Raw genomic sequence first — 13252 nt, forward strand, 5'->3', positions numbered from 1 at the left:
CTGGTTCACTCCCCAACTGGTTGCAATGGCCAGAGCTGGGCTGATCCAAAGCCAGGAACCAGGAGCTTCTTCCAGGTCTCCCACATAGGTGCAGGGGCCCAAGGACTTGGGCCATCTTCTACTGCTTTCCCAGGCCACAGCAGAGAGCTGGATCAGAACTGGAACAGCCGGGTCTCGAACCAGTGCCCATATGGGATGCCAGTGCTTCAGGCCTGGGCATTAACCCACTGCACCACAGCACCAGCATCTCCTGCTGCTTTATGAGAGTCTCTCAGGCCCCTGGGCACATGGTAAGGCCTAAAGACGTGGGATGAGGTGACTGTGGTTGGGAGCTAATGATGGGTGCCTGGGGGAGGCCAGGCTCGGGCTGAGCTTCCTGTGGGCACCCTGGGTGGTGCAGGACCTCTCGCTGCAGGGATTGAATGTGACAAGGAATGGGCTTGGGGTTCCTTGAGACTGTCACTCGCTACTGCTGCAGGTGAGTGTGGTGTCTGTGTAGCCCCATCTTCTCACCCTCTTGTCAAGCGGCATTTCCTGGGCCCAGGGTGGTAAGTGGGGGTGATGACAAGACACAGACTCCTTGTTGCGGAGGGCTCCTGGGCCGGCAGAGATGCAAAGTTTCGGGAAGAGATTCTCCAATGTCCATGTTGCATTGCAGGAGAGAACGGGGGTAGAGAAAAGCCTGGGGACTGAGAAGGAGGCTGGCAAGGGCTGGGGCCTCGGAGACTCCAGGGCACTTGGCTGTGGTTAATGGAATTCCTGGTAGGGGAGAAACACTTGGCATTTGTAAGAGCGCCTGTGTCTGTGTTTTGCTTTTCGGAGCCCTGATTTGGAAGAGCAGGATATTTTATTTATTTATTCCTCCCCCTGCCCCCACAGGCACTTGAGCTGTTTCTATCTGCTTCTCGTTAAGATTCTTGAGATAACTTGAATTGGCACAGTGTGACTAAGAGTAGCTAATAGACCTTCGCCTTGGTGATGGGCCCTTGTTCTTTGCGAAGCCTCAAAAGCGGTGTGCAGCCCCTCCAGGTATGAGAACCACACATCACGTTCCACCTCGGCCTCCTCTTTACAGCGCCAGCCCCAGGTGAGTCAGGCTGGGGCTGGCTGCTTGGCTGAGCTGGGCAGGCTGCCAGTGCCTGGAGTGTTTTATTACCTTTCAGTTGATTGTTCTGGTTCTGCAAAAAAAAAAAAAAAAAAAAAAAAAGCAGCTCACAATGATCATACCCCAGAACAGGAAGCAGAGGTTCCCCATCCTGGTGACACGTGGCTGCCCTGAGCCCTCCGCCCAGCAGCACCTGGGTTACTGATGTTCTTCATGCACTCCTTGAGGGGCGCTGTGCACCTGCGTGTCCCTGACCTGGGGACAGGTGCACAGTGACTGTCAGCTTTCCTGAGGGCGCTGGCCCTCTGTTCCATTTCTGTTCAGAATCTAAATGTTAGACCTATCGAAGTACGTAGTGATTTTTTTTTAAATAAAGATTTATTCAGGGGCCGGTGTTGCGGCATAGTGGGTAAAGCTGCTGCCTGTAGTACCGGCATCATGTGTGGGTGCCAGTTTGAGTCCTGGCTGCTCCACTTCTGATCCAGCTCTCTACTATGGCCTGGGAAAGCAGTAGACGGTGGCCCATAGTCCTTGGGCCCCTACACCCACGTGGGAGACTCGGAAGAAGCTCCTGGCTCCTGGCTTTGGCCTGGCCCAGCTCCAGCTGTTGAAGCCATTTGGGGAGTGAACTGGTGGATGGAAGACCTTTCTCTCTCTCTGTCTCTTCCTCTCTCTGTAACTCTTTAAACAAACAAATAAATAAATATTTTTAAGATGAAAGAAAAAAAAGTATTTCCCAAATTAGCTTACTGGCCAGATAACAAGTGATTCCACAGGGTGGCAGAATAAGGGCCCAAATGAGCTGAATCCTGTGTTTCAGGCACCATGCTAAGAGCTTTGCAGGACCTTCTGTTCCCCCCGTCTCTGCAGTGTAGACCGTCGCGGCCCCACTTCTCAGAGGGGAACCCGCAGCATGGTGTGGGTGAGAAACGGAGCCGACATCATTGCCTGGGAGCTGAGGTTGGAAGTGGAGGCCCTGAGCCCGGAGCCTGGCCCTCGGCAGCCCCCGAGCCCGCAGAGAGCACGTGTGTGTTTGCTCACAGCGTCTCGCGAGTGCTTTTCAATCATCAAAGCTTCTGGGGTGCGTGTGCCTGTGTACGCTCCTCCTCAGGTGCTCCCAGAGTCAACACATCAGCAGGCACCCCTGAGGAAGAGGGGGAGGGGTCCACCATTGCCTTGTGTGAACTGAGAGGCGATACCAGGCTTCGATGCCCTGTGTTCCCGTTGACACACGGTGACGCCCTCGAGGGTGGCATGGACACTCTCGCAGTCTGGCCTCGGTCTGTCCGGCTCTCATTCTCATCTCGCTGCCCTCCCCTCTCATCGTGCTAACCTCGTGGATGTCTTCTTAGACCAGGCAGCATTCTTTCCAGTTTTCCTGCCTCAGCTTGCCATTTGCCTTCTGCTTGGAGTGCCTGTTCCCCCTCCACTTTTTGTAAATCTCATGCCCGGGGCCGGCACCGTGGCGTAGCAGGTAAAGCCGCCTCCTGCAGTGCTGGCATCCCATATGGGCACCAGTTCGAGTCCCGGCTGCTCCTCTTCTGATCCAGCTCTCTGCTATGGCCTGGGATAGCAGTAGAAGATGGCATAAGTCCTTGGACCCCTGCACCCACATGGGAGACCCAGAAGAAGCTCCTGGCTCCTGGCTTCCGATTGGCCTAGCTCCAGCCATTGCAGCCATTTAGGGAATGAACCACTGATGGAAGATTATTTTTCTCTCTCTCTGACTCTCTGCAACTCTGCCTTTCAAATGAATAAATAAATCTTATTAAAAAAATAGAAAATCTCACGCCTTCTATTGGAGTGAGTTCAAATGGCACTGGTTCTGGGTGCCAGTGCTTATTGCTAGCGCCCTGTGTAAGGGTCACCAGTGACCACACGCACTCACTCCCTCGTGATCTCATGTCTTCCGAGGTCTCAGGACCATTTCCACGTTTTCTGCCATCTCTGCTGCTGCCTGGAACTCCAGACCTGATCAGCTCACTAAGCCCTGGGCATCTGAACTTGACGTCTGAGACAGGACTCTAACTCTCCACGTGTTCAGAACGGAGCAGATTTTCACGTGCCATTGAATGGCCTCACCCTTTGCCCAGGCAAACACCTGGAAACCAGCTTTGATTCTTTGCTTTCCCTTGCCCTCTATAAACAAAGTAACCAGCAAAACTGTTTCTTTGAAATGCACCTGCTGGGTCCCCCACCCCCCACTTCCACCTACAGGGACACTGCCCACAGCCTGCAGCACTCTCCCTGCCTCCTCTGTTTTGCACCAAGCAGTAAGATTTGAAAACAGAAACCAGATCCTCACACTGCCCCGCTGCAAGCCCTAAGCCCCTTCCTGGCCTCCCAGCTCACCCAGAATAAAGCCCAAGGCCTTGGCATTGGTGACAATGCCTCCTCCCCGCTCTGGAAAGGTGACAAGATTGGCACTGCCTCTGCGTGGGTTCCCCCTCCCCTAGGACCTGCCTGCCTGCCTGTGACAGTGTTTTCTTCATGTCATGTAGTCTCACCTCCTATGCCAACTGCTCAGAGACGTTCCCTTCCCACCTCTCTACCTGGCTTTTATTTTATTTTATTTTTTTGACAGGCAGAGTGGAGAGTGAGAGAGAGAGAGAGAGACAGACAGAGAGAAAGGTCTTCCTTTTCTGTTGGTTCACCCTCCAATGGCCGCTGTGGCCGGCGCACCACGCTGATCCGATGGCAGGAGCCAGGTGCTTCTCCTGGTCTCCCATGTGGTGCAGGGCCCAAGCACTTGGGCTTTCCTCCACTGCACTCCCGGGCCACAGCAGAGAGCTGGCCTGGAAGAGGGGCAACCGGGACAGAATCCGGCGCCCCGACCGGGACTAGAACCTGGTGTGCCGGTGCCGCAGGTGGAGGATTAGCCTAGTGAGCCGCGGCGCCGGCCTTCTACCTGGCTTTATGTTGCTTTCTCATCACGAGTTAGCACTGCAATCGTATTTCATGTTGCTGTACTTCCTCTATGAATGAAAAGCCCGAGGCTTTGCCTTGACTGCTGCCTGATGCCTGGGACCATGTCTTGGACCTAGACATCACCTCTTAAACAAGGAGAGGCTGTTTGGGAACCTGGGGTTGTAGCCTTTGTTCTTGGTAAATATTAAATGGTCAACAAAGGGTTATTGCATACACGAATGAGTATACAAGGAGTATCATGCACTTGTCTCTTTTTATTGGAAGTTTTCGAAACAGCAGCACCCAAAACTCTTTTAAGTGGGTCTTTGTTCAAGTCACCACGTCTGGCTTTATGAATTAATGTGCTTTCTGAAAGCTCATTATCAAGGTTGGCTTTTAAGTTTTAAAAGCACATTAAGTCTCTGAAGCCTCGTACGCCTCTTTTAAGTCACAGAAAAAGATCCCTCGTCCTGATGAAGCACCTGCCCACAGCCCAGGCTACGGGTTTGCAGGCTCGTCTTGCTCCTAGTGCACACGTAAGGAAGCGCAGATCACCTCTCACTTTCCTAACTCATCCTTGTGCGCGGCCCACAACGTTGGCAGGCTCTGAGATCAACGCACATCTGTACCCATAAGGCCCACCTTGTAGAGAGCAAATGAGATGTGGTAGAGGAGGCTGCATGTGCAGGTGTGAGGGTTGGTGATGTGGGTGGGAGACAGGAGGGAGAATTTGGATTTGACCCCAGGGCCATCCGACTCTGGGTACTTCCAAAGTGGAATTGAAGCCTATTTGTTTATTAATATTTCTGAAGTTAATAAGCTATGTGGGTTCTTTTTCAGAGAAGAATTCTGAATTCTGGCTCATCTAGACCAGATGACACAGTAAGTTTTTAAGCTTTTTATTCAGTGCGAGAAATGCACAGGGGAGCGAGGGCCCTATCTAAGGGAGAAGGGAAATCTAGACCCATATGGAGCAGAGAGCAGGCCGCGAGCCACGTGCAGCAAGTGTTTGGTTTTGGGCGGCTATTAGCAGCTTATCACAGGCAGCGCAGGTGGCCAGAAGGCAACAAGGGCAACAGAAGTCCATAATGGCGAAAAAGGGCAAAAAAGGGCGGGGCCCACCGTGCTTCAGGCCTTTTATCTACTTCCAAAGGGGAGTGGTTATGTCACCTGATTGGCCGGCGGGCATCCATCCAGGTGTGGTCGGTTAGGGGCATGAGATCTCACAGGGGCGTGGTCCTCCAGCTCCCAAACTAATCAATCGTATCCTATCTGCCTGCCTACATCAGAATCAGACAAGACATGTCCTTTCATGACTGGCTTATTTCACTTCGCATGTTTCCAAGGCTCATCCGTGTAACGTGTGTCAGAATCCCTCCACTCAATGGCATTCGATTGTATCGGTAGATCCCATGTTGTTTACCCATTCCTCTGTCAATGGACAGAGGCTGGAGCCAGGGGCTGGAGGGGAGGACCTTGACACGTCTGCAGGTAGAGAACTGGAGCTGAGGAGGTGGAACTTAGAACTGATGACTTCAGAGACGGGGCAGTTTGAGTTGTTTGCAGCAACAGGACGTCGTGGTTTAACGGTGAGCTTCCGTGTTCTCCATGGGGCTCAACAAGCCACAATGAGCTGCGTGATCTGGAACAAGCTGTTTCCCTGTGTGTTTGTTTCCTTGTGCGTTCATGGATTAATAATATCTGCCCTGCCTGCCTTGCAAAGCTGCCGAGAGAAATGAGTGCGTTATAGTTGGACAGGGCTTTGTGGTCATAAAGTGCTTGCATTTCAAGTCATGATCCCCGTACAAAAGACGCCTACGAAATGATTGACAGATTGAACCAGGGCAGATAAAGGGAAGTGGTAAGCAACTGGCACCAGCAGATCTTCCTCCAGTTACCACTCTATCCCCTGCACACTCAGCCTCGACCCTGGGTTTGTGTCCTCCCCAGCCTTGGTGGAGAGGAGGGAAATGCAAGATGTGTCTGTGGCCGGCGCCGTGGCTCACTAGGCTAATCCTCTGCCTTGCGGCGCCGGCACACCGGGTTCTAGTCCTGGTCGGAGCGCCGGATTCTGTCCCGGTTACTCCTCTTCCAGTCCAGCTCTCTGCTGTGGCCAGGGAGTGCAGTGGAGGATGGCCCAGGTGCTTGGGCCCTGCACCCCATGGGAGACCAGGAGAAGCACCTGGCTCCTGCCATCGGATCAGCGTGGTGGGTCGGCCGCGGTGGCCATTGGAGGGTGAACCAACGGCAAAAGGAAGACCTTTCTCTCTGTCTGTCTCTCTTTCTGTCCACTCTGCCTGTCAAAAAAAAAAAAAAAAAAAAAAAGAACTAGCTGTGCCTGAAAGTAAAGAATAACTCCAACCAAAGGACAGAAGACTTCCTGCAGGGTCAAGAAGCCTGGAAACACAGTATCTATGACTGCTCTGGGCCCGGCTAAAAGGAGACTAGGTTCCTCCTTAGCCACCTGTTTCGCTGTGTTTGGCTTCCATCTGTTACAGGAGATGTGTGGAATTCCATTTACAAACTCACTTCATCATCCAGAAGAGCTGCCATGGTGCCAGCCATTGGGCTCCTGTTCTAGGCAGCAGGAAGAAAGGGCAAGAAAGACGTGTTTCTTACCCTTAGGAACTCTTCCTTCAAGGAGCACAGGCCAATTCTACTTCCAGTCCACGTCCAGGACTTGGACATAGATAGCCAGAATTCACTGCGTGAGAAGCCTGGAGTCAGACTCTCTCCTCTCAGCAGGTCCCTGGAGAGCTAAACATCTTTCCTCCCTGGGGAAACACGGGGGTAGAAGACCTGCTGGCTCCGCCCCAAGGACCAGAGCAGCCTCTGAGAAGGAGAAAGGTTGACCAAATTTGTTGTTGCTTGAAATTCTTTTTACAGGCAGATAGGGTGTGATACGGGAGAGGGATGAACCTTAACCCTCAAAGCAGTTATTGCAGTAGAGCCAGCTCATGAACTGGAAAAGAAACCCACGCGTGGGGAAGAAGGACATCCCCCGACTTCCGGTCTTTGTGTTCCAACCCACTATAAACCCTCTCTGGTGTTTATGAGGGGCCTGGGCCCAGCCCTGACCCCATCAGCCAGGGCCACTCCTCCCAGGATCCTCCGAAGCTCATTGTGAGTGACCTTACCTCCCAGCCTGCCAGCCACAGCCCCAGGTCACGCTGCTATCCCCTGCTTAATCATTAATCCCACCACTGTTTATCTCCAAAGTGTCCCAGCTCATCTCGGGTAATGTTCCAAACAACCTGAGAGAATACCACCTGGATGTTGGCTAAAAATGTACATTTCTAGATTCGATCCCAGAAACAGCAATCAAAACCTCTCGACCTAGGTGTCTGGCACACTGCCGTTTAAATAGACAGCCGATAGTGTGAGAATGCTGTAGTGACATGTCTGCCTACCTATAGATTATTTTACAGATGAGAAAAATTGAAGTCTAGAGGTCAAGGGCCAAGCAGAAGCACAGACTTAAGTCTTTCTTATTTTAAGATTTTATTTATTTATCTGAGAGGTAGAATTACAGGCAGAGAGGGGGAGAGACAGAGAGAGAGGTTTTCTACTCGCTGGTTCAATCTTAGGGCTGCAATGGCTGGAGCTGGGCTGATCTGAAGCCAGGAGTCAGGAGCCTCCCTGGAGTCCCCTACACAGGTGCAGGGGCCCAAGGACTTGGGCTATCTTTCACTGCTTTCCCAGGCCATCAGCAGGGAGCTGGATCAGAAGAGGAGCAGCTGGATTTAGAACCGGTGCCCATATGGGATGCCAGTGCCGCAGGCAGAGGATTAACCCACTGCGCCATGGCGCCAGCCCCAGACTTAAGTCTCTTGCCTGTACAAGTACTCTGGTGTTCTCTCCTTACAGCTGCCTTGCTGGGATTTTAGACATTGACCTTGGTTCACTGTGATCCAGTGTCCTCCAATGGCGATGATGTGTGATGGACAGAGTTAGTATAGGTCTGGTAAGCTGGGAGTCACAAGCCCTCATGTACTGTTGTGGGCTAGGTTGGTCTAAATTCCTATTCCAGGCTCTTGCCTCTTACATACGGAAGCATTTGGGGGCCAGTGCTGTGGCATGACAGGTTAAATCTGCATCTGCGGCACCTTCATCCTATATGGGCACCAGTTCGAGTCCTGGCTGCTCCACTTCTGACCTAGCTCTCTACTGATGGCCTGGGAAAGCAGTGGAAGAGGCCCAAGTGTGTGGGCCTCTGCACCTATGTGGGGAACTCAGAAGAAGCTCCTGGCTCCTGGCTTTGGATCAGCCCAGTTCTAGTCAGTGTGGCCATTTGGGGAGTGAACCTGTGGATGGAAGACCTTTCTCTGTGTCTCTCCCTCTGTCTGTAACTCTGCCTCTCAAATAAATAAGTAATTTCTTTTTTAAAAAAGAGAGAAGCATTTTAAGTACAGGTGCAAATACAATGTACAAAGCGATGAAGTTTATTTTAAAAGTAAGGGAAGTATACACACACACACACACACACACACACGGGCATTGTTCAGGAAGAATGGGCCAGGAAGGGAAAGGCATGGGGGGAAAAGAGTGTTTCCGTACCCTGCCCGTTTTAAGTCCATGGGAAGACAGAGAGAGCCCCTCCCATTGCCTGCCTTCTTAGGAGCTTGGAAAGGGGAGTGGCTACATGGTAGCACCCCCAGGTCCCAGGTAAGGGGAGGTATAATCTGCAGAAAGGGTCATTTGATTGGCAGATGGGTGGACAGGATTACATGGGGCAAGGGAAGTGTGGCTTCCAGCTCGTGGCCCTAATCTAGCTCCCTGCCTTATCCCATATCAATACCGTCCTCCTGCTTCTCCATCAAAATGCCCTCGTCCCTGGGATGCACCTGTCTCATCCGGGACCTAAGGCGGGGGGTGCCATGGAAACACGGATATTAAGCGTCACGTGGAACTTGCAGAGGTAGCACACGCTTCCCAGGTGGCTTCACGCCTGGAAGGACCACCTCCAGCTTCGGAAAAGGGGCCAGCAACTGGGAGGGGTGCTCTCCCTCACTGAGACCACGCTGCAGGTGCTACGCTGGGGCAACCTCCCTCCCTCTCCTCTCCACCCCTCCTTCCTCCAGGCAGTCCTCTGGCCCACTGCCCACTCATGGCAGGTGTTTCTCTGTGTGGGGCAACCCAGGCTCACACGTGTACGTACGCTCACTTTCCCACCCTTTGAATACGTTTTGTAATCACTTGGGCACCTTACACGTGTCTGCAGATAAAATGCTTGTTTTTGTGCAAGTGAAATCAAGACGACCCTCGCTTACATCAGAGCCAATGGTGCCCACTCCACAGCTCGGTGTAGGGTCCCTGTACAAATCAAATGAGGTGGGACTGGCGCTGTGGCCTAGGGGGTAAAATGCCGCCAACAGGGCCGGCATCCCATATGTGCACTGGTCTGAATCCTGGCTGTTCTTCCTCTGGTCCAGCTCTCTGCTATGACCTGGGAAAGCAGTGGAACATGGCCTAAGTCCTTGGGCCCCTGCACCCACACGGGAGACCCAGAAGAAGCTCCTGGCTCCTGGCTTCAGATTGGCCCAGCTCTTGCCATTGCAGCCATTTGGGGAGTGAAACACTGATGGAAGATCTCTCTTTGTCTCTGCCTCTCTGTAGCTCTGCCTTTCAAATAAATAAATAAATCTTCTAAAACAACTCAAATGCAGCATCAGCTGTAGGACTCCAGTCTTCAGTGATTCAGGTGAGGGCTCATTTTCTGTGGTCATCCATTGAGTGTGTTTGAGTTAGGACTATGTTTTCATATACTTAAATTTTTCTTTAGTGATCTAACTTACAACAAGGAAATAATTTAGGCACTCTATTGAGTGTGTGATGGTGCTATATTTTGGTTTAATGTGCATTTCTCTGATTATTAGGCAGGAAGTTAGAAATTAGCCTGTGTGTTTGTGAGAAAGTCCTGAAGACCAGCACCCACTGCTGAAGCCCCAGAAGCCCAGCATCTGCACTTCAAAGTCCTGCCCAGACCCTGACAACCTCCCAGGTGGTCCCAGCCCTTCCCCCAAGGAAAGCTCCCGGGAGAATTCTCTCCTCAGGACCAAAGGGGTTACCTGATAACATGGGGCAATAAAACCTTCACAGAGCCCTAAGGGAAGCCCCCTACTCTGCCAGGAGCCAGCAAATCTGGGGAGAATTTGCTAATTTTCACCCAGCAAACCCTTCTGCCAGGGCTCTCCATCCTTTGTCCAGGAGGAGAGGGGGAGGTGGGTAAACAGGCTCCCTTAAAAACCTAGGGAGTCCAAACGGATGGCGCGCTCAGCCTCTGCCTCTCTGCTGAGCCGCCCGCCTGGCCTGCCCAGGTGTGTTCTCTCCACTCAGCCATGTGACCTCGCTCTCCCCCAGTCCGAGCGACTGGGCGCTCTCTGTCCCTTCCGTTCTGACGGATGCCCTGTCCCTAATAAAGCCTTAGCACTCTGCTCTCTGTCTCACACCTGTGTTCTTTCTTGCGTGAAGACAAGAACCCCACAGCTTAGGCCTTTACTCTGGTAAAATGATGAGTGAGAAAGTGGGCACCCGTGAGAAACAGGAGCCTATTCCTGGACCAGGCCACAACAGGTGACCAGGCCACGTGACAGGTCGGCAGGTCAATGAGGTCCCCAGGCTTGTAGGGGAGAAGCCAGCCTTCCAAGAGCCCTGGCCTTCCTGGCCTCATTAATGTGTTGGCCATTCCCTCTAATTATCCCCAATTTCACACCACCCAGCGTCCACACTGACACACAATTGTGCATCCAAGCAGAGCTATTGTTTTGTAAACGTGGTTTGGGCTGTGCCCAGAGGCCAGAAACCTGTTCCGCCTGCTTGCCAAGCTGTGTCCTTGCCAACACCTCTGTTTCCTTGGTCGTGGAAGGAGTGTAAACATGAGTTGGCGATTTAGCCACCAAGCCTTAGCAGTGGCATTTCGGAGACAGCGTTAGCAGCAGTGACCAGTGGATTCAGATATGTCTAGGGCAATGCTGAAAGTATCTTGAAGTAAATTTCTCCCTTTTTTTTTCTTTTTTTCCGGAAAAATCTCAGGGAAGTGTTTGATTGGCAGGCTAAAACAATTCTGGGAGGAAATAACATTTGAAAGCAGCGAAGTCCTTGCTACTGGGACAACCCAGGCAAGTCCTCTGGGTTAACACATCTGGAACGATCTTTATGACGTGGCCCTCTTTCCACCGGACATAGGCCATTTCAGAACTGGTGATAGTTTAGACACCAGTGGATCCAAAGTTGACTCTATCACTTTTGATGATGAAAGATATGCCAGTACCTCAACCACCTGACCAGGCAGTGTGCTTTTCCAGTCCTCTTCAGTCAACTTATAACCGTTGGAGCTGAAATGTTAGGTGATGAGAGGCGTGAGGACTTTGGATGTGGCGTGACAGTAAACCGTGGGCAAGGTGCTCACTTGAGTCACTCCATCTCTCCGAGCTGTTTACCCCCCTGCCAGGTTTGAAAGCAGGTGTGGAGGGCGCTTTAATGAATGTTTAAAGGTGCTGCCTCTGTCTCAACGCCACTGCTGGGAATTCTGTTTGTTTGCTCTGTGCAAACATTTAAGGGCATTACTAATTTCTACCATCAAGAACATCAGTCATGTTATGGTGCTCGGTTGCAACAAAACTGGCAGGAAACAAACAGGTCTTTGGCAAATATGCACTTTGATGCCCGAACTGCCCCGAATCGCTGAGATGGACAAGGACAGAGACCGACAAGCAACAACCACGCCGGCAAACACTCAAAGGGAACGGAGCCAGGGCGCAAAACCTCCTGCACCTGCTCCTCTCGCGCTCCTCTCGCCTCTTTGTAACTCCTTCTGCAGAGGGTGAGGGGGCTGCTCCCATTTGCTCCTGTGACAAATCATCACAACTGTAGCCGCTTAAAGCGACACGAATTTGTTGTCTTACAGTTTTGGGCCTCAGAAGTTGAAGACAGGCCTCGCTGGGCTAAAATGAGATGTCAACACAGCTGGTTTGTTTGGAGGCACTGGGAGGCCACCTTTTTTTTTTTTTTTTTTTTTTACCCCTTCCAGCTCCGAGGCTGCCAGTTCTGCCAACTGCAGTGAGCAATCCTGGGTGAGGCAGTGTGGGCTTCTTCCCATGAAGACAGAGATGCCATGTGACTTAGCTCAAGAAACTGCCCTGGCAGCTTCATGTTGAGACTCTGGTCAACACTTGAGTCCTCGCTCTAGCAACAATATTCCCGGTGATTCTTGTGCTAAATATCAGGGAGTTCTGGGCTATGGAGCAGGTGAGGATGGCTTGAATTCTATGTCAGTAATAAGTGCCCAAGGCCCAGGATGGCTGCAGTGTCAGAGTGCATGCAGGTGTGGTAGGTTAAGTGGAAACCTGTGTCCCATATGGGTGCCGCTTCCTGTCCCAGCTGCTCCACTTCCCATCCAGCTCCCTGCTGATGTGCCCAGGAAAGCAGCAGCAGATGGCCCATGTGGGAGACCACCTGGAAGAAGCTCCTGGCTCCAAAGTCAGCCTGGCCCAGCCCTGGCTGTTATAGCTATTTGGAAAATGAACCAGCAATGAAAAAAATCTCTTTCTCTTTGCCTCTCCTCTGCCTTTTGAATAAATAAATAAATCTTTCAAAAAAAAAAAAAAAAAAGAAAGAAAGTGCATGCAGACCTGTTGTGTCCAGCTGCCAACTGGGGGGACCCAATTACTCTCCCCACAGTGTCTCTGTGTGTTCACAAGGCCACTGCTGTGCGTCTCAGGAGGACTTGTAACAAAGGCAAAATCCTGGGTCTAAGGAAGCAGGATTTTTTTTTTTCATTTTTACCATTTCTTCTTGGATTCTCTGCACGATGAAGTTGGCAGTCACCTGTGATGGACGCAGGCAGGTTAGGATGACAGGTGCCACGGCTACTGGGCGTCTTGTTGGTCCATCTTCTTCAAAAAGTGCACCCACTCCTGAGAGTCTGTCCCATCCCTGTTACTAGTGGCATCACACACATTCCTGAAACTCGGCTTCAGGTTACTACAGAACCAGTTTCAGAAACAATGCTGGGGCCGGCGCTGTGGTGCAGTGGGTTAAAGCCTTGGCCTGAAGTACCGGCATCCCATATGGGCGCCGGTTCTAGTCCCAGCTGCTCCTCTTCTGATCCAGCTCTCTGCTATGGCCTGGGAAAGCAGTAGAAGATGGCCCAAGTCCTTGGGCCCCTGCACCCACGTGGGAGACCTGGAGGAAGCTCCTGGTTCCTGGCTTCAGATCGGTGCAGCTCCGGCCATTGCAGCC

The 13252-nt window shown here is 51.9% G+C and overlaps 1 long non-coding RNA gene across 16 annotated transcripts in view; it reads left to right on the plus strand.

The window, feature by feature from the left end:
• The window catches only part of LOC149125296 (uncharacterized), a 108541-nt gene that overhangs the window by 57448 nt on the left and 37841 nt on the right, over positions 1 to 13252 (plus strand). For 13 of the 16 annotated variants that reach the window (XR_016236957.1, XR_016236948.1, XR_016236949.1 and 10 more), the window contains one exon: positions 4853 to 4894. The exons of 2 other annotated variants lie outside the window; for them this stretch is intronic. This is a non-coding gene — a long non-coding RNA (uncharacterized LOC149125296). Of the gene's footprint in view, positions 1 to 4852; positions 4895 to 9444; positions 9714 to 13252 lie in introns of all 16 variants that reach the window. One more of the 16 variants, XR_016236950.1, reaches the window with a different exon arrangement.

Source organism: Oryctolagus cuniculus, chromosome 7, assembly GCF_051225735.1.
Source record: "Oryctolagus cuniculus isolate XC-2025 breed Fujian yellow rabbit chromosome 7, ASM5122573v1, whole genome shotgun sequence".
NCBI classification, from domain to species: domain Eukaryota; kingdom Metazoa; phylum Chordata; class Mammalia; order Lagomorpha; family Leporidae; genus Oryctolagus; species Oryctolagus cuniculus.